This window comes from Lonchura striata, chromosome Z (genome assembly GCF_050655825.1).
Source record: "Lonchura striata isolate lonStrDom1 chromosome Z, ASM5065582v1, whole genome shotgun sequence".
Taxonomy (NCBI): Eukaryota; Metazoa; Chordata; class Aves; order Passeriformes; family Estrildidae; genus Lonchura; species Lonchura striata.
The window spans coordinates 5,113,601-5,132,675 of NC_140740.1; the positions used below are offsets into that span (position 1 = coordinate 5,113,601).

Genomic DNA, 19,075 nt, shown 5'->3' on the forward strand with positions numbered 1-19,075 from the left:
TTGCTTTTTTTTCCCTTTCCCACCCAGTCTCTTCCCTTGACTTTCAGATCATAAGTTCCTTAAGACAGAACATTTATTACTCTGCTTGTACAGCACCTGCTACTTTGGTTTTGGTGATCTCAATTAGCATTTTGACCAGGTTTCATACAAATAACAGATAAATACATCAAGCTAACCCCAGGTTTGGGTGGCTGAGAGAGGTGTTCCAAGTTCAGACTTCCCCAGAGAAAACTTGGGCTGGCCAGAGAGGCCACATGGTTCTACACTCCACCTGAACACTGGGACATAGTCTCCTGAATACAGACAAACCTGAATCCTAAGCTGGGGTTGCAGGTGGTCCTGTGGGTTTGCAAACCCCACCTTGACCTACCCCAGATGAGCAACTGTTGCTACATCTAGCAGAAAGGCCACTTGCAATTTAAACAATAGCTTTTCTCATTTGGCTACAGATTTTGTGTGTGACTATTTCACCCCCCTCAGGCCAAAAGCTGTTGGGATTTTACTCCAGTGGCCATGTATAAATGAAATCAGTCGTAACAGATGGTGACATCTTTCTCTGGAGGAAGAGTAAGGATCAGGTTCAGGTGGTGGTTGTAACCCACAAGACTGAACCATGGAGAAAACTCAAAAGGGAGGCTCCTTAGTGGTAAGGAGGGGTAAGTTGCAGTCAAGCTGAAGGGAACTGTGTGGCTATGCCTTGCCACTTCAACCCTTGCTGGAAACACCAAAACCTCAAGCTCCTTGAATGAGTGAGGATTCCCTAAAAGAGAAAAAGGCAGCAAAGTACACACAACTTTCATTAGTCAGTGCTTGTCAAGGTAACCCTGCAAATATTCACCTGCATGAAGTGTGCCAGAGGCTCCTCCTCCCGGCTGAAGCCCTCAGGATGTGAACAGACACACCAACAGCAGCTGAAGGCCCTTTTCCTGCTGCTTGCTGCAATTCTTGAGCTAGGGCTCATAGAGACAAGGAGGCCATTGTATTTGCAAGGGAACACACGAGCTCAAGGAGAAGTCTTACAGAAGTGGGGCTCACAAGAACAGATGGGGCTGTAGGTGGGTTCAAAACAAAAAAAACCAGGCTTAGTCCCTGACCTTTTCACCAGTGTAAGGAAGCACAGCCTCATAGGGCATTACTCCAGCATCTTCCTAGCACTGTTTAAGAATAAGTGATTGCATCAGTCGTGGAGGGCTGGGGAATTGGGCCATGAGTTAGCACAAGGTTAAAAAGACTGTGCAAATAAAAACTCACTTTCAGCATAAAGGACATCATAGTTCAAGGCCAGAAGCTTCTCTCTGTTGTTCTGGAACTAATTTCAAACATGAATCAGAAGTCTAACATGGTGAGGTTACTGTCAATAACCCCTTCCTGAGAGTGCCTTGTTTAATGAGATGTTTAACTGGGTGATATGAGAATGAATTCATAAGCAAGTGAGGGAAAAGGTCCATTGCTTTCTTTTCCTCAGTAATGAAGGAACAAAGGGAAAAAAGGAGACTGAACTAATGGAGAAGAATAGAAGAGATGGACAACAAGCGAAAAAGAAAGAAATTATGCGAGCATGCACACAATAACAAACACTTTACCCAAAATCAGTGGCTCACTATCAGGAAGATGACCATGTGCTGCTAATAATGAAGACCCTTAGCAGATTCTTGCAGGCAAGGGGAAAGGATTTAGAACCCCAGCCCCAGGGGAGCTCAGTGTGCATCTCCAAGACTTGGAAAGTCACTTTCTCCACGGCAGTCCAGACAGCCAGCACACCTCAGCAGAGATTTACAATGGTATGACCATTGTAAATCACCCCTGTATAGCAGGATCATCTGTACTGTTTCTAAGCCTGCAGAGCAGAGCAAAATCTTAGCAATTTCAGGCCACCAAAACATTTCTTCACAGTAGTGTCTTTTCAATCCTGTCATCATCAACACATGGTAAACGAGACAGTCCAAAATCTCAGGCCTGGATCTTGTACAGATGTTTCCTATCTATTTCCTGTCAAGGCTCCCACTGATATCAATGAACGAGGAGCTCAAATACCTCTGTGGAGCTGAGCCTTGGAGTGCAAGACAAATACGTGGGAATGATAAAGGCACAGAGAGAGAGCTGTTCCACAGCCTCCAGGCGACTCTAAATTAGATGAAGGCATTGCTCCAGCTCCGAGCCAGCCCTTTGGAGATGCTTCAGCAGCCCACATCTGCGTTACAGAGCTTCACTGAGGACATTCACTGTGAGCTCCCAAGGAGAGACCCAGTGTTCAAGCAAAACACAAGTTGCCTCAGAGTGTCAGGACACAGGGTCTGAAATTTCCACTTTTTTTTTTTTTTTCCTGCAGGGAGTCTGTTCACAGAGCTGGTACAAAGAAGCCTTCTAGGCATGGAAGGCTCACTGCTTTGTGTAGGCATGAAGGGAAGGAGGAAACAGGACACTTCAGGTATTTATTTTAAAAGTCTATCATGCAATTGGATGGCTGCTGGTGCCAAAACTAATCATACTAGTGGAAGAGGTACAGAAGCAGAACAAGCAAAGCATGGAGAGCAAGTAAAAGGGAAGGAGCCTGGAATGACAAGCAGGAAAGGTAACTCTACAGATCAGAGGGTTTTCAATGTGTTGCACATGCTGCAGCCTTTAAAACAGCATATTATGGCTCCTGAAACATTTTAAACAATATAATATGGTCCAAAGGTTTAAAAATATGGCATGGCATCTCCAGTGTATAACTCTGCTGGAGACAGATAGTGCAGGCTGCCCTCACAAATTGAGAGGAAGAGAATTAAATTTAAAGAGGAAACAAAATGCTCATTTTAATCACCCATTGTCCTTTGAGGATCTTTTTCTGTCCCCTTCATAGTGTAATGCAGAGTAACAGGCAATTGCCATATCCCCAGCTGACAGTTAGGCTGCCCAGGATCCCAGTGTTATAAACTCCCTATTTTCTCTGGCCTCTATCACAGATGCATCTTCATATACAGTGACAATTGTATCAGTGCCATTACCTTTGGAAAGACAAGCCTGAAAAGTGAAATCATTGGTAGCCAAAGGCAACACAATCAGCTGTTCTCATTACTTGCAGAATACATGGGGTTTTGTGTGTGCAGAAATTACAGAGGGCAGAGGGCTGACTAATGAAAGTGCAGAAGAGACGTGCACGTGAGGCATTTGCCTCAGGATGAGGAAGCATGGCATTATCTGAATCACACTGCACCCGGAAATCATCCCTCCCTGCTATTTGGTGTCCTTCAAGAAACGAATCCCACCCACAAGGCATTTAATGGACTCTTGCAAGGGGCTTCATTAACTGAGGTTTCAAGGCATCCAAAATACTTTGTGCAGGCCCAGGTAAGTGAAGGGATTAAATTACACTTTACTTTGCTAAACTATCTTTTACCCAAGTATGCTCCCAAGTAAACTGTCTTTTACCCAAGCCATCTTTTTACCCAGGTATAAATTGCAATGGGTGCAAACTTCAAACTGTACTGCTTTGAGAGGAAGGGGAAAAAAAGAGGTAATCACAACAAATTATACTTTTTCAAGTTATCATCATCTTGCTCTGTCTCTGTCAAATTGCTCCTCAAACACAGCAGTCTGTGAAGCCACCTGATTCCTCTGCTTGCCTTTCTTTTTTTTTCTTCCTCACTTTGTACTATTTATACTTCTGGGATAAAATCTGTACTTTTGCATATCTCAGCCATTTCAAGGGCTGAGATGATGAACTGCACTGTTTAGTCCTTTCCATCACAGTGTCACTAGTGGTCATGTCCCTGATTATCTCTAAGGACAATGCATTCAATAATAGATTCAATCCAAATCTGTCTATAATTATGATCAAGGATGATATACTAAGTTATATATGTGAAGGAATGGTTCATTTTTCAAGACTACACGTTGTTTTCCAAATTCTTTGTACCTGCAACATAACCTTGGTCTGCAACTTCACCAAACAGTGAATGTGACTTTTCACTAAGCTGATTTTGCCTCTCTATTAAAAAAAAGGACAAAAAACAAAAGAAAAAACCATCCTTATACACATACATTTCACACACTTTAACTTTTTTCTATTTTTACCATTTCAGGGATGTTGGTTTTCTCCTGGGCTTTAGACAAAACAAATTCAGTTCCCTGTAAAGCTCACTCAGTATCTGGTGTGGGCTTTTGGGTGATGAAAAGAAAAGAGAAATCTGTTCTGAAAAGAAAACTCTGCTCTTTGAGCTCAGTCTGTGCTCAGGACTACTTCAGTGCATTTAGGAAGGCAGGTAGAGGTCTGTTATTTCTTGCTTGGACCTTTAAAATTTCTCCTCTGCTCCTTGCCTCTGCTGGGAACAATTTCACTGCAATTACTGAAACGAAGTCCCTGAATTCCACTCTGTAGCTATTCACATGACCCTCAGTGTTTTGGACTTGATTTTTCTCCAGTTTTCTCCACAACAGGAGGAGTTGTGAGGAAATTTTCCTCAGTCAGTGGCTTCAGGTTTCTATTAAAAACTTTTGCTACTTGTAACACTTCTCAAAACCTTTAAAAAACAAACCTAGCATTGGAATTATTCAATCAAATGGTATTAAAAGCACAGATTATGCTTTAGAAACTACTTACAAAGAAGGTTTTTACAGATCAGTGAGGACGCTAGCAAGGAGGGGCCCCTGATATGAATGGAAACGTTTGTTTCAATCCTCATTTATCTTAAGGCCCGGGTGCTTTCTGGACAGTGAAACATTCTTCTCCTCCCTGCACTTGGAAAAGTGAGGATCAAGTTGCGAGAGAGTGCCCTTGAATGCTCAAGTAAGGAATTTGCTAAGTGGCCTCCTCAGCCAACACAGCTCCCATGTTAACGGTGGCTTCTTAATTCCCTCTGCCCTTGGCTGCAGGATTACCCATCCTCTCTTATCACAAGGCATCACTGCCAGCTGAGCCCCCACAGCTGCGTCCACCCACAAAACCATGACCACTTCTCATGTTTAAAACCTTTGCCATTTCTCCACCATGCTGAAATTTTAACCAAGCCTTGATAAGGATGTAAAAAAACCCCATCAGTTTTGTAAAGGTCTCAGTGTTCTTTGTTGTTTTTTTTTTTTTTTCCAGGGCTGCTCAGGGATATCTGGAACTGCATGTTTGCATGGGACTACTCCAGACAGCCTGGATTCCACAGGATAATTAAGCAGGATAATGGGTTACTAATTGTCACTGAGGCCACCAGTCACATTGATCTGGAATCAACCTATATTTAAGGAAAGCACAAGAAAACATTGGAATGTTTTGGTCTTCTTACAAAGAAGCATTAAAATGGTTAAATCAGTTTTAGCCTCATTAACAAATTCAGTGCAAATGTGGGCTCCCATGAATCCCTTCCAAAATCAGCAGTGAAGTTCTTTAATAGAAGAAGAGCTTAGTCCTTGCTGAGGCAGTGGCCTCCACAATTGTATCAGAAACCAGATTTGCAGCCTTGTTCTAAAACCCAACTTCTGTTGATGCTTGTAGAATTTTGGCCAGAGCAAAGATCACAGTGTTTGTCCTGCAACTTGCAGAGCTAGCTTGAAACTTTTCTTCTCCCTGCCATCCAAAGCTTCTTGGGATTAGTCAGGACTGATATTGATGTATGAACAACTTAAAAGGACTGTACATAGCTCCCAGGCTGAAGACTAAACATTACTGCATAAAACAGATTTTGGCAGTGATTCTATAGAATGAACCTAATCAGAGCAGACAGATTACAATACATGGTAAAGGCATGGAGTTGAAAAGAAAAAAGAAGTTGCTCTGCAGTATTGCATAATACATTCTGGAGAAACTAGAAAACCTTTCAGAGCAGCTGGGACACAGGGAAATGAACCATTTGTTCCCAAGTGAAATAAACAAAAGAAGGAAATGCTCCAAAATGTCTCCAAACTAGGAAAGGAATGGTGGTGAGAAAAGTGACCAGAGCCTGAACAAAGCCTTTCACATTGTCCAGTTCCTGACAGTAGCTCTGTTTCAAGTGCACAAGCACATATCTTCTCAGGACAGGACCCTGATCAGTCCTGGTGAGCCACAGACCTCTGCAAGGGAATGCAGCCTTTGGCAGACATTGCTGGATGCCTGCAGTGTAGCACCAGCCAACACAGCTGCTTTGTTTTTGAGTCCTGGTATGTCATCTGATGAAGGAGAAAATTGAAGCAACCCCTTCTTGCTCCAAATCACCTGCACTGATCTGGATGTGACCAAGAAAAGATTTCAAACACCTGAGATGAGTTTGGCTGAGGAAGATAATTTTCAGTACAAAAACCCACACAACAAAGTTCAGACAAAGTGGAAAGACCTGCAAATAAGAAGAAGGGGAGAACTCTCTATGATGTGGACTGTGAAACATTCAACACAGTCAGTCATCTCTTCCTTGCTTATGTTTTTCTGTCACTAAAATGTGACTGTTGGATTTTTTCTTCTTTCTTTTGTAGGTGACAACCAACACCATCAAGAAAGAAAGCACAAAACTGACTCCTGTTACCTGCTTGTCAAGAGTGTGAGTTCTTCACATCATCCCTCTCCTTTTAAGACGTGAAGTTAGTGACCATTCTGACATTTTGATTCATGTAAGGAAACTGCTAACTTGAACTCAAGAACCTGAAAGAAAGCCAAGCAGCCGTCTTGTCCAGGCTTGTTGCCTTTATAGAGCATCTCTCAAGATTTTATATTTCTGACTTAATGCCAGTAGTCCTTTCCCTTTTAAAACCAAACCCAAACAAGGTTCTTGTTTCAGCAATAGCACTGTGAGTCAGTCTGAAACTTTAATCATGTTGCCTTTCTGGAGAAATCTTACTGAAAACTTAGGAGATAAATTGTTCATTCCTTTATACAGCCTTGTATTCAGAGCCAGTGAATTAAGGAAGATGGGCAACTGTGGCAATTCACCCACACACCCTGATTCTCATTTATTCAGTCCCCTTCTCAGTGCAGACTGGAAAATCTCCATCCTCAAGGTGAGCAGCTAAACCACTGGGCAAGCCCTGAGGGACACATCTGGAGCACTTGTGAGTGACTTCATGCAATAACACCACCTAATCTCTCTTGAAAATGAACTTAACTCAACCAGACCTTTCTCTTGTACAGTTCTGGTCAGCAGACTGCTCCAGAATCTCCATCAAGCACCTTCACCTATTTTCCAGAGGAAAAAGAAAATCTCTACAGTGAGCATGTAACAATTTCTTCCTTTCTTATTTCAGTTCTTTATTTAAAAATTGCCTCCCTCAACTATCCCACTCACCCTGCTATACTTGAATTCAACAGTCATGTTTGTCTTTTGTGTCAGCCCCCTAGGATGAGCAGATTTATGTTCTTGAGTTTCTGGATTTCAAATAAACTGCATGTCCAGAGCTGTACACATGTGTATAATGGTGTGTTCCCACTTCTTACTGGTTCTGCAAGACTAAACTGCTGGGAATGTGTCTTCTCATGAACCCTAAAGCACACATGAGGACTCCCTTTAGCCCCTGGTTATTCTGCAATAGTTTACTGAACTGGGAGTTGCACTTCACCTGTTCCTGTGCCAAGGCGAAGGAAGAAGGTAAACACGTTTCAGTGGCTGGAAAAATTAGACCCTTCTTGACCTTGCATTTTCACTCTGAATGCAAGGACTGTTCTTCTTGCCTAAATTCCTATATTTTTCCTCCTTTCACAAGGAAATAGTGCAGTTCAGGCAGTTGAGAGAGGCATTTGGAGAAGGAACAATCAGAAGAGGGTTTCATGTTGCAGTGGCTTCCTGAGTGAGAGAAGACAGGCATGGGAAATAATAACTCTGCTCCTATGTCAGAGCTGAGGAGATTTCTATTTCCAATTTAAATGTAATTTTAAAAGCTCTTTGTAGCAGCAAGGGTTCACTTTAAGAACCTGGAGGCTTAGTACACAAATTGTATAGTCCACAAAAAGGTTCCCATCAATTTCAGGGTGATGTGCCTTATGAATGTGTGCTCTTATGCTGCAATCAGGAATGAGGGAGCACTTCAAAAATGCTGGTGCTGTGCAATATTTAAGGAGTTTTTCTCCCTGCATCATTCAGTTCTTGCACTCTTCAGGCAATTCCAATAGCTGCTCCTCTATGGATTGTGGTGCTTGGTTTTCTTCAGGGATACCAAAAGAGAGACTGGTTGGGATGCCTTGGGAACATGGTAAGAAGGTAAAATCTGTATTGCTGGGGTTTGACAGTCTCAGGTTGATTCAAAATAAATACAGAAAAGCTTCATGGTTGAACATTAAAATAAGAGAGTATCCACAAATACAACACCCTGTGATTTGATACACTGTAGTTCCTGTAGCCTTCAAAAGGTAAATAGGTTCTCACCATACTTACACACATAATGTTTAGAAATCTTCACTGGTGTTTTTCACAGTGATTAATTATGTTGAATTATCAGGTGGACTAAAAAGGAAAGGATTTTTATTCTGGAAGGACAACTCACTGGCCAAAAACAAGGAGAAAATTAAACACTGTGCAGGCTTTTCAACTTTGAATATCAACAAAGTTCTTCTAAATAAATCCAGCAGTAGAAAAGAAAGACAGACAGAGAGTCCTGAGAAAATGCTCACTCTAACCTGTGCTTGAAAGGTCTCCAGTCTGGAAAGCAGAGAACTCTCCAGACCAAGAAGAGTCAAATTTACAACTCAAGTCATGTCCTAGTTTTTCACATATGCAGCAGTATTCACTTGATTTCCATAAAATATCAAGTAGCTGAAGCAACATTCATAGCACATCCTTCCAAACTGCTTAAAGCAGGATTTATGGAATCTAGTAGATATGAACTCTAAAAGTTGATACCATGTTCCTCCACTCTATCAATGCTCTGGGCTGCAACCAGCAAATATTAAGAAAACATGGAAAAATAGGAAATGCCATCTTTGCTTTCACTCTTGGCATAAGAGCAGTGGAATCCAGGTATGTGGAAGCAGAGTGCAAGGCTGTGTTTCAATGTCTCTCCAGCTGTATGAAAACCCTGGTTTGCTCAAAGGGCCACTCAAGGGGATAACTTACTTTTTTTCTTCAAACATTTTTCTGTGTTTTTATTACTAAAGGGGAAGTGCTGCAGGACTTATTTAGGGAGTGATAGTGGATGACAGATTAAATATGAGCTCACAGTGAGAGACTGTAGCACAAAGAGGCAAATGCCATACTGGGATGCGGAGCAGAATTACTAGCAAGACTACAGAGGTAATAATTCCTCCATACATAGCCCTGGTGAGGCCCCTCTTGGAAAACTGTGATCAGTTTTGGGCAACTCAATATAAAAAGGAAGTCAATAAAATAGAGTGACTACAATGAACAGTGATAAAGATAAGGGGGTTGGAAGGTATGATGTATGAGCAAGGGAAGCCAACTTACTAAACACAGCTGAAAGTCAGAGGAAAGGAATGGGCAAGGGGAGTAGGGACATGACAATGCTGAAGTATTCATAGGTGGCTGGAAAACCTGACTGTGTCTGTAGATGTATATCAGAGATAGTGAGCAAAAAATGTCATTTTTCATTGAGAAATTTAAAATAGGTTTAAATAATTCCCTTGCTCCTCCTCATCTTATAGATATACTTAGGTTATGGGAGGGAACAAAGTAATTTATTGAGGGGACAAAAGAAAAAAAAATATAAGAAAGAGAGAGAAAATAAGATTTACTCTAATAGAAAAAGAAAAAAAGAAAACATACTGGAGTGCACACCTCCAAGCACACACCCATTCTCACACACTCACATATTTTGTCCCCAAGGTTAAAAAAATCCTTCATGGAGCGCTACCAGCCAGCTCTAATCACAGGCTGACATTCAAACTTCATTCTATTCTTAAAGATTAGATTTTCCTGGGATACTTTATCCCAGTCCCAGGAGCCCACTGCTCATGTAACCACTCTCAGCAGCCTGGTGTCCATCACCACAAATGGGCAGCACTGTGCTTGGGAAGGCTTCCTTCTGGATGAGCTGGATGATCTCCATCTGGGCTTGTGGTCAGGGAAGAGCAGCTGGCATTGCTCTAAAATAAGGAGAGCTCTTAGATTTCAACCTGCTGAAGCCCAGACCTGCCTGGGTATCTCAGAGCACTCAGACTAATGTAATTAATAACGAGGTGGCTGAGCCTTCCTTGTGGGTGGAGGTAGCAACTCAAGCTGGAGTACAGGAAAAGTGACAAAGTCAGCGCTGCGTAACTCAGTGCTGGTTTGGAGCTGGGGAGTACAGAAAAATACTCTTTTACACTGTTCATTCCCACTCACATTTTTGCATTAGCTTGGCTGCACACCTGCAATTAATACATGGAGCTGTCTTCTGGACACAGTCTGTTTTATGATGTTGTTTGCACAGTCCTTCCACCAGTTTGCCTGTTTCTTGGCAGTTCCCCCTTCCTTCAACGTCCTAAAAAAAATTTCTGGGAAAAAAAATACACTTAGAACCACATTACTTGTTTAACCAATTTCTTCCTTTCTTTCTCCCTCCATTACTTTTTCCAGGACAACTAACAGGAGCCTCCCAGTTTGACTCAACAATATCTTTCTCCTTCCAACTATTCTTCTTTAGACTTGAAGTGTGTTCTGCTTATAAATCTTCCACAATAACTGGTGTTTGCTTTTTAAACACCATTCAGCTTTGGAATTTATTAGATTGCATTTATTTTCACTGTATATTCTTATAAGTTATCCTGACCATCTTTCCAGTTCTTCTTCACTCTTATTGCTCATTAAAGCATACTCTTCTGTAGCTGTTAAACAGATCGTCATCTCTAAAACAAATAATCTTTTCACTTCCTTTCCTGCCTTCTTACCTCACCCTTAGAGTAGAAGTTGGGTTCAAACCTTGATTTTTACCTTTTTTTTTTTGATTAATCAGAGCAGGAAAGGTGGCCAGAAAGAGGCACTGCCGTCTCTTTTGAATTAACTACTTGATGCTGGCCAAGTCAATAGGATGCATCCCCTGCACAGTGATCTGTGATTAAGCAGGAGCCCCACACAGAGGAGCTGTGAAAGCACTGGGAACCCTGGAGCAAAACCCCTCCCTGTCCCAGTGCTCCAAGCCCCGTGCCAAAATCCTGGCTCATCTGTCAGCTCAACACCAGCCCTGCCTTCCTCAGGGGCTGCTCAGCACTTTGAGAACTGTAAGCACCTGAACCACTGCTGGGAGAAATTGAGCAATGGCTTCACAGCAGGACAAGTCCCAGAGAGTTCCCTGTGAAATTACATATGTTTAAACTTGAAAAAATATATAATTTAGAGGTGAATGCTTTTTCTTTTCCCACTGCAATAGTTAGTGTTGCTTTTATTTGCCCTAAAGGGACAAGGGTGCAGGAAAATATTGCCACCCATAAGCACTGTGGAAGGAAATTACAGCAGGTTCTGTTGCAGGATGGAAGCTCTGTTTAGGATCCCTGTTGCCTCCATGGGGATCCTTACCTGTCTCAACAGTGCTGCCTGATGGAAAGGGGAACTGCCAATCCTGACTCAAAAGGACACAGCCAAAACAGAGCTTTTGTCTGCATCCACATCAGCTGAGAAATACTGAAACACTTCCCTTTGTGCCTGCAGAGAAAAATAACATCGGTGCTCTTACCAACACTGAGATGTTCTGTAAAAAGCTGCATCCCAGAGACATCTGAGAGTCCATCCTGGACTTTGAACCCAATTTTGATTTCTTCTATAGTCTACCAAAACTTATTTTCATTTAGATACCTATTTCTGAATGTTTAGACATCTGGTTTGAGTCCATGTTTGTTTGCTGCTGAATGAAGCCTCATTTGCAATAAAATTTGGTTGTTCACCCACTGCAATTCCACAAAAGCTGAATTTGGTTAAAAAAGAAGCTAGAAATAGTGCAAGTCTAATGGGAATCCAACTGAGAATCTCCACCTCAGCTAATGCTGGATGGAAACCATATGAAAAGCCACAATAAATAATTTAGATATTGTCAAGTAATCATTGCCCTATTTGATAAAGGAGCATTTCCCTTTTTTTAACCCCAAAAGGTAATCGACTACTAATATTACTAAGAGAGATTCTGATATCAAAAAACTTCCATATTGATTTGCTTTCAACAGAATGAACAAGAAAAAAAAAAAATCCTGCAATACTGTTAACAGTGAGGCTGACAATGCAGAAGTCAAGACAGTAACTCACATTCCCCCATTAGCGCGGTTGCAAAGCTAAAACCCCTGAACAGAGATTTTATCAAATTTCTCAGTTTGATTTGTGTATTTAGTTCAGGCACACAATGAATGTGGAGGCTCAGAAGGTGGAGGCTCAGAACTGGCATTACATGACTGCTTGGAAGTCCAGCACTGCTGCTAAGAGATATTGTGATCAGGAGCCTGTCTAATACAGAATAATTCCAACATCCTTTTAGATATTATATACTTCGTTGACACCCAGAATTACAACTTAGTGGAAAACGAGTCAGAAACCCCAAGTCAGATATTCTGAGAATCCCATTTATACATTAAAAAAATACTCTTTGGGAGGAAGGAAAAAACCCCTCTCCCCAGTAACCAGAGTAATCACATAGACAGAAACATGTGCAGTGGGCACGGAACATTTTGAAGGCACGAGCCCATTAGCATTCTGGTCAGGACTGAGTTTATTAGGCATCTCTCCAGCCTGGGTAGCACTATGGAGGCTGTGTGCCTCGGGGGATGTCAGCTTAATGAGGTGCCCTGGCAGTGGAGGGGATATGCACCTGCTGCTTGGGGCCACGTGATGGGCAGATGCAGGAGCAGCAGAGTCAGAGCTGCCCATTTCCCATCTCCCAGCAGAGGCAACACCCACGGGGTGGACAAGGGGTGCACAGCCTGCTTTAACTCACCTGTGGGCGTGGATATTGAAAGATAGTTTTTATTCCTTTCTCCTTTGGTGTCCAGTTGCAAGGAAGTGGCCAGACACAAGTGTGAGCTTTCAGATCATGGAATCACAGAATGGCTTGGCTTGGAAGAGACCTTAAAGGTTGCCCTGTTCCAACCTCTCTGCCACTCATCTGACCAGGCAACTCAAAGCCCTGTCCAACCTGACCTTGAGCACTTCTAGAGAAGGGACATTCACAACCTCTGTGGGGAGCCTCTGCCAGGGTCTCACCACTGTCACAGTGAAGAATTTCTTCCTGACACCCACCCTGAAACTGCCCTTTACAGTGTAAAATTGCTGTCTCTTATCTGTCACTGTCTGTTTATATAAAAAGTCCCTTTCCCTCCTTTTTCTAAGCCCCCCTTCAGGCATTGGAAGGCCACAGTGGTCTCCCCAGAGCCTTCCTTCACCTGAGCAACCCCAGCTCTCTCAGCCTGTTTCTACGGCAGAGGAGCTCCAGCTCTCTGAGCATCTCTGTGGCCTGAGGACCTGCTCCATCTCCTTCTTGTGCTGAGTGCTGTAGACCTGGACAGGCAAGGGTTTCAAGGGATCCCTAAAAACCTTCACCAGGGATATAACCATCAGCTGGGTGAAGCCTGGCACCACTTCTAATTTTATCTCAAGAAGTGTCCAGCCAACTGGCTGAGGGCAGCTAAAGAAGGAAAGGAAGTGTCAGCTGTAGCCACAAAAAAGCAAAAGCATTTGTTCCAGGAATACCTCCATAAAGACCACAACAACAAATGATGGATGTTCCAGGAGAGAAAGTTCACAGTGTCCTGGAACTATTTCTATAGTTTGATACAAAATGAAATCTGGTGAGGCCCTGGCACAGGTTGCCCAGAGAAGCTGAGGATGCCCTATCCCTGGAAGTGTTTGAGGCCAGGCTGGATGGGACTTTGAGCAGAAACTCTGTGGAAAAGGAACAAAGACAATTCAAGTACTCTCCACTCGAACACCATGGCCTAAACTCAAGACCATTCATATTCTCTCTATAGATCCTGATAAAACACTGAATTATTTGTAGTTCATGTGAGTGCTTCAGTTTATTTGGAGAGGCCTTCATTGTTCTTAGCTTTTCTATGTGTTATTACTCAAGATCCAGGTAGAATTTTTTTATTTTTGTTTGGGGGGGGGGGGGAGGAGGTATGCATTAGCACAGATTTGAAGGAAACATGTAGGTGGGAAGCACAATGCTTCCAACTGAAACGCTCTAGCAAGCAGAGACTACAGTAGTTTAGAGATTAAAAATAGGATGATTTGGATGTGTGGATTTGAATATGATTTATGGATCACTTCCAGAGACATTATTGTCGCTTATCATTCAGATGGCTGTGAAAGTGAAGACTATGTGGGAAATCAAGCAAGAGATACATTGCCTGCAGAATGGGGAAAAACATTAAATCTTGGAGTTGCTGATGCAGCAATTAATATTGCAACCTTCACTGCCTTCAATGCACAGAAGAAAAGGGTAAGATAGCCTAGATGTCTGCTTCCCATAAATAACTTATCTCAAGACTTAAAGGCAGAGACAGGCTTAAACATTAGACATTAAAGGCCCTTTTCCATTTGCCTTGCAGGAAATGTTTAAAATAGGAGCCAGTGGTGAATCAGGGACTTGTACTCAGGACTCTTGGGCTGCTCTATCTTACACCTCCAGGTCTAAAAAAGTCCAAAAATATCAGGGCAATCACATCTTCAGCAGGGATGGATGGATGGATGGATGGATGGATGGATGGATGGATGGATGGATGGATGGATGGATGGACGGACGGACGGACGGACGGACGGATGGATGGATGGATGGATGGATGGATGGATGGATGGATGGATGGATGGAAGATGAGGAGGTATGCTCTAGGATACTTGGTGTCTAAAGGTCTCAACTAGAGCAATAATTATAGAAGATCACAACTTTGCACAGCTGAAATTCAGAGACAACAATTTAGACACCTAAAATGTCATTACTTTAGTGATTTTCTTTTCATTTGGGTTTTTTTTTTGTGTCTTGTTAGCTTGGTTCAGAGCAGATCACAAGTGCCAAACAGAACGAAGCACTAGCACAGAACTCAAATACCAAGCTTTCCTTAGTTTGATTAAAACAGTGGGATAATTCCACTGTTTCAGCAAAACTCACCCTGATTTACAGTGGCATAAATGAGATTAGGATTATCTCACATTTTTTATGCTTTATGTCCAACAATGTGAGGACAAAAAAAAAAAAATCTTGTAAATCTGACAAGCTGCCTGAAATGAGAACTTTAATTTGACATACCCTTTTTAACAGAAAATAATGAAAGATGTAGTAAAGCATATTTATTCCTCAAAGCAGCATATGGAGACAAGTAGTTTTAAACACACCTGAAAACAATTGTCAGAACACAATCTCAGGAGAACTTGAGCAGCACCCCAGTATCTTTATCTTCTTAATGGGTTCTATTTTACTGAGAAAATTATGGCTCCTTACCCAACACTCATGGTTACCCTTAAAAGCATTTCTTTTTCACACGTGAAACCACAAAAGTTCAAATGAGACTTCTTTGACCTCACACATTTGTTATTTGTGAGATGGTTAATAAAAGTAATTATCAGTAGTCTCTGACAAGTGGAGTGAAAATCTGAACTCTTTGATGTGCAGAGGAAAATTGTGCATGTTCATCAAGAATTTTTTTTCCTTTGGAGAGTTGTCCCAATGGCTGCAAAATTAATAGTCATTTCCAAAGTTAAAAGTCATTTCCAAAATTGAAAAAGTGGAGGCCCCTGAGTGAGAGAAGTAGACTTTGCTCAAAGATTTCAACTACAGTTGCCTCATAACCAGCTGTGAAGGTCAGAAATTACTTAAGGAATGCATGTTTGCAAACTTTTAATTGAAGAGGCTGAAGGCCAGTGCTAAGAAGGCAATCTAAGAATGAAATACAATAATAAGCCTAATTTAGTTTCACTGTAGATTTCCATTGGTGTCACATATCTGGGAGACTGGAGTCTACATGATGGGAGTGACAAAGTGAATTATAACCCGAATTATGGTCATATAATCAACAGTATGGATATCAGCACTGACCCAAATGATGTTTTCTGAGCTGCCTCTTCCAGCAAGATCATGTTCAGCAACAATTTTTCAGTGTGATGAGGCTCAGGGTAGTAACCCCCTCACCCAGAGAAGTGCCATCAATCTGATGCCAGCCAAAACAAAAAAATCTACCTCCCTCAACAGAATGCCTAAGAGTTTTATTTGAATTAGGGCTGAAATACAGATAGCAATGATCTGTACACCCATCACAGAGGACATGAGACCATCTGGAAATCTTCCCTCCTTCCCACCTCAAAAAAAAAAAAAAAAAAAAAAAAGAAAAGAAAAAAAATTTAAAAAAAGGAAAGAAGGGAAAAATAAGAGGAAATAAAAGAAAAAAAAAATACAGTACAGAAAGTCCTAGTTAGTTCAATTAATTATCCACTGCCATTTACTTAAGGGACTCGTTACAAATATATCCTCATCACAATGACAGGAAATCTATCTGAAAAGTCTGCAAAAAGGCTATTAATGAAGAGAGTTTCTAATGCCTACAAGCTGAAATACCTTTTCGCTCCTTTTGCCAGTAGTTCCTGTGGGTCACTTCTGGGGTCAGCAGTGGTGTGCAGCGTAAAGACTCTGCCAGTGCTGGAGAAGGGGAGGAAAAAAAAAGGAAGAAGGAAAAAAAAGTACTTCAGTATTGTCAATCTTTTATCCTTGAATGATACACTAGAGGCTGACATTTAATACCCTAAGGATATAGATGTTTGAAAGCTGGTTATTGTAACAAAGGAAACCATCCAAACTCTGCAAGACCAAATGGATCAGATAAAGCTGACACTGAGATAAATCTGTTTTACATCCATTCTTGCAAAAGTTTTGCTAATCTATGTAGTTATAGCTTTCCTGGAGCAAATGGAGAGAGGGAGAAAAAGGAACCTTACATTATAGGAAGTCAACATGCTGCCCCAGTTTGAAATCTCCGAAGTGTAATGTTGTGCTCAGAGAATATTTTTCTCACAGATCATGGGTGAACTCCATAAAAATGAGAAAGATAAAGGAAAAAATTGAGGAAAAGCCGCAGAAAGAGGGAGAGGGTATGAGAACAAACATGCATCATGCTCTTTGTGGTTGAACTTCCATGTTAACATAGATCCTGTTTGTTTGTTTAACACATGAATTCGGATCTTTCATAGACACAGACTCATCTTCCAACCAGTCAGAAACTTTAACACCTACTCTTCATTATCCAGTATTTATACCGCCAGATTGGACTTTCATATGGAAGCCTGGAGCAATGCTGGTACAGATGGCAAGATGACTCTCAAGAGATTGATGACTCTGAAGAAATACACAGTATTAAGTCAGAAGGTGCAAATGTTAACATTCCAGTGTAGAAAAGAAATATTCCTTGCATACGCTTCCCAGGTTTGTTTTCTCATGCATTACAAAGAGAAAGAAAAAGCCCTCGACACACCTCGTAGCTGGCAAACGAATGATAAATTTACTTTAGTTTCTTTTGTATGTCAACTGTTCATGCCTCAGGTACTTAACCTTTACTTTAAAAACATGGTTCAGATCCTAGCCTTGAAGGTGGGTGGGAAGAGGGGGATGGTATTCCTGTAAATGTTTCATTTAACAAAGGCAGTACTATAAGAAGGTTCAGTGGTGAGACTCTGAATGGTATTTATTGTTTCAGATTTCAGGGCTCCCATACATCTGCTGCCTGTCAAAGGCAGATACCACATTCATAAAACAAGTGCCCTGTCTGAAGAAAGAAAAAAAAAAGGACTCTCTTCTCTCTGGCTCAGACTCCAGGATTATGAGAGATGGGAGGTTGCAAGAAGTGAAAGCTCTAATTTGCTGCAAAGATGATCAACAAGAAAATCTTTTATTATTATAAAAAATTGACTTTTTTGAGAAAAAAATTTGTGGGCCCAGATGCAGCAAAACATTTTAAGAACAATCCGTACTCCAAGAAGTTATTAAACATGTTCTTATGTGTCTCCATGTGCCTAAGAACTTACTTTGCTGAAGCTGAGACCTAAAGAAGAACCATTTCTATTTACACTAACTAAGGAGCTCATTTTACCATTGCATGATTCCTGACTTTATTAGGTCTGGAATGTATATTTCACCCATGGTGAGAAACATGCTCATTCATTTCTTATGATATCATAGTCTTCTCCATGGTAATCTGGTGCTATGTGAGGAAAAACAATAGAAGAGAAAACTTTTCATGCCGAGATGAAGACGGATAAGGAATTATGTTCAGCCGGGTGGGAGAATGTATAAGAGGAACAAAACCACAGAGCCCCTGATTCTGAGGATCTGATTTATTTAGTATCTGGCATTGGCCATAAAGTGTGGGCAATGAAAAGAGGAGCTGACCTCAATGCCTCCTTAGCAGCAATCAGAAATTCATTTCAGAGTGTGAGCATTTAATTAGCTTCACTGAGTTTACAAGACCTTCAGTCATTTGAAGATACTCGAGGCAACTATGCCACACATAAGATTACCCTGAATCTGGAATGCCAGCCACTTAGGAAGAATGTCTGGAGAGTTTTAATTGAAGGGGACTCCTTTGTTTTTATATCCATTTGATGTGCCATTACCATTTCCTTCACCACTAATTTACACCGAGGGACTCAACTACTCCAAACAATTGTTTTAATCAGTAAATCACAGAAAACCTTCAAGAAAGTTTAAGGTTGTTCTGCGTCTATGAAAAGTCAAATGACACCATTAAATTTTTAGAGCTAATCTAATCGTTACACAGTGCAGCCACTGCACCACTTCAGGCATCTGGGGAGAGTCATCACCTTCGCCTTTTTTACAGAAGACCTGAAATATATCTGCTGCATGCATTTATTTCAGGCATACAATAAATATATATGGAGTGGGATTAACTAACAGGAGGCAATTACTAATTTTATTATGGCTTCATGAGGTCTGTATATCAAGCTCCTCTCCCTGGCAAGGATGAGGAATTGCTAAATACAGCTAATTTCTGGGCTGATCTTATTTATATACTGGATGCTAATCCCCTTCACATATCTCATGTGCTTCTTTCTTCTCAGAGATACTGTCCCTCAGTGACCTCCTCCCAGCATTTCATTAAATGTCTTCAGCCCCAGTAAATTACAGCACTTTAAAAACATTGAGTTTAGCATATAAAAAGAGAGAGAGAGAGAGAGAGAGAGAGAGAGTTTCTGTACGCTGCCATGGGATAAGGTGCAGTGAAAATCCC

General features: G+C 41.4%; 1 protein-coding gene across 1 annotated transcript in view; it reads right to left on the reverse strand.

Moving 5' to 3' along the window:
- The window catches only part of LOC144248180 (uncharacterized), a 112,034-nt gene that overhangs the window by 62,721 nt on the left and 30,238 nt on the right, over positions 1 to 19,075 (reverse strand). The window contains exons 7-8 of the mRNA XM_085567028.1: positions 17,065 to 17,166; positions 1 to 16,473 (exon numbers count right to left, since the gene is read on the reverse strand). The exon at positions 1 to 16,473 is cut by the window's left edge and continues 55,613 nt beyond it. The gene's annotated coding sequence lies outside the window, so the exon portion shown is untranslated. The remainder of the gene's footprint in view (positions 16,474 to 17,064; positions 17,167 to 19,075) is intronic.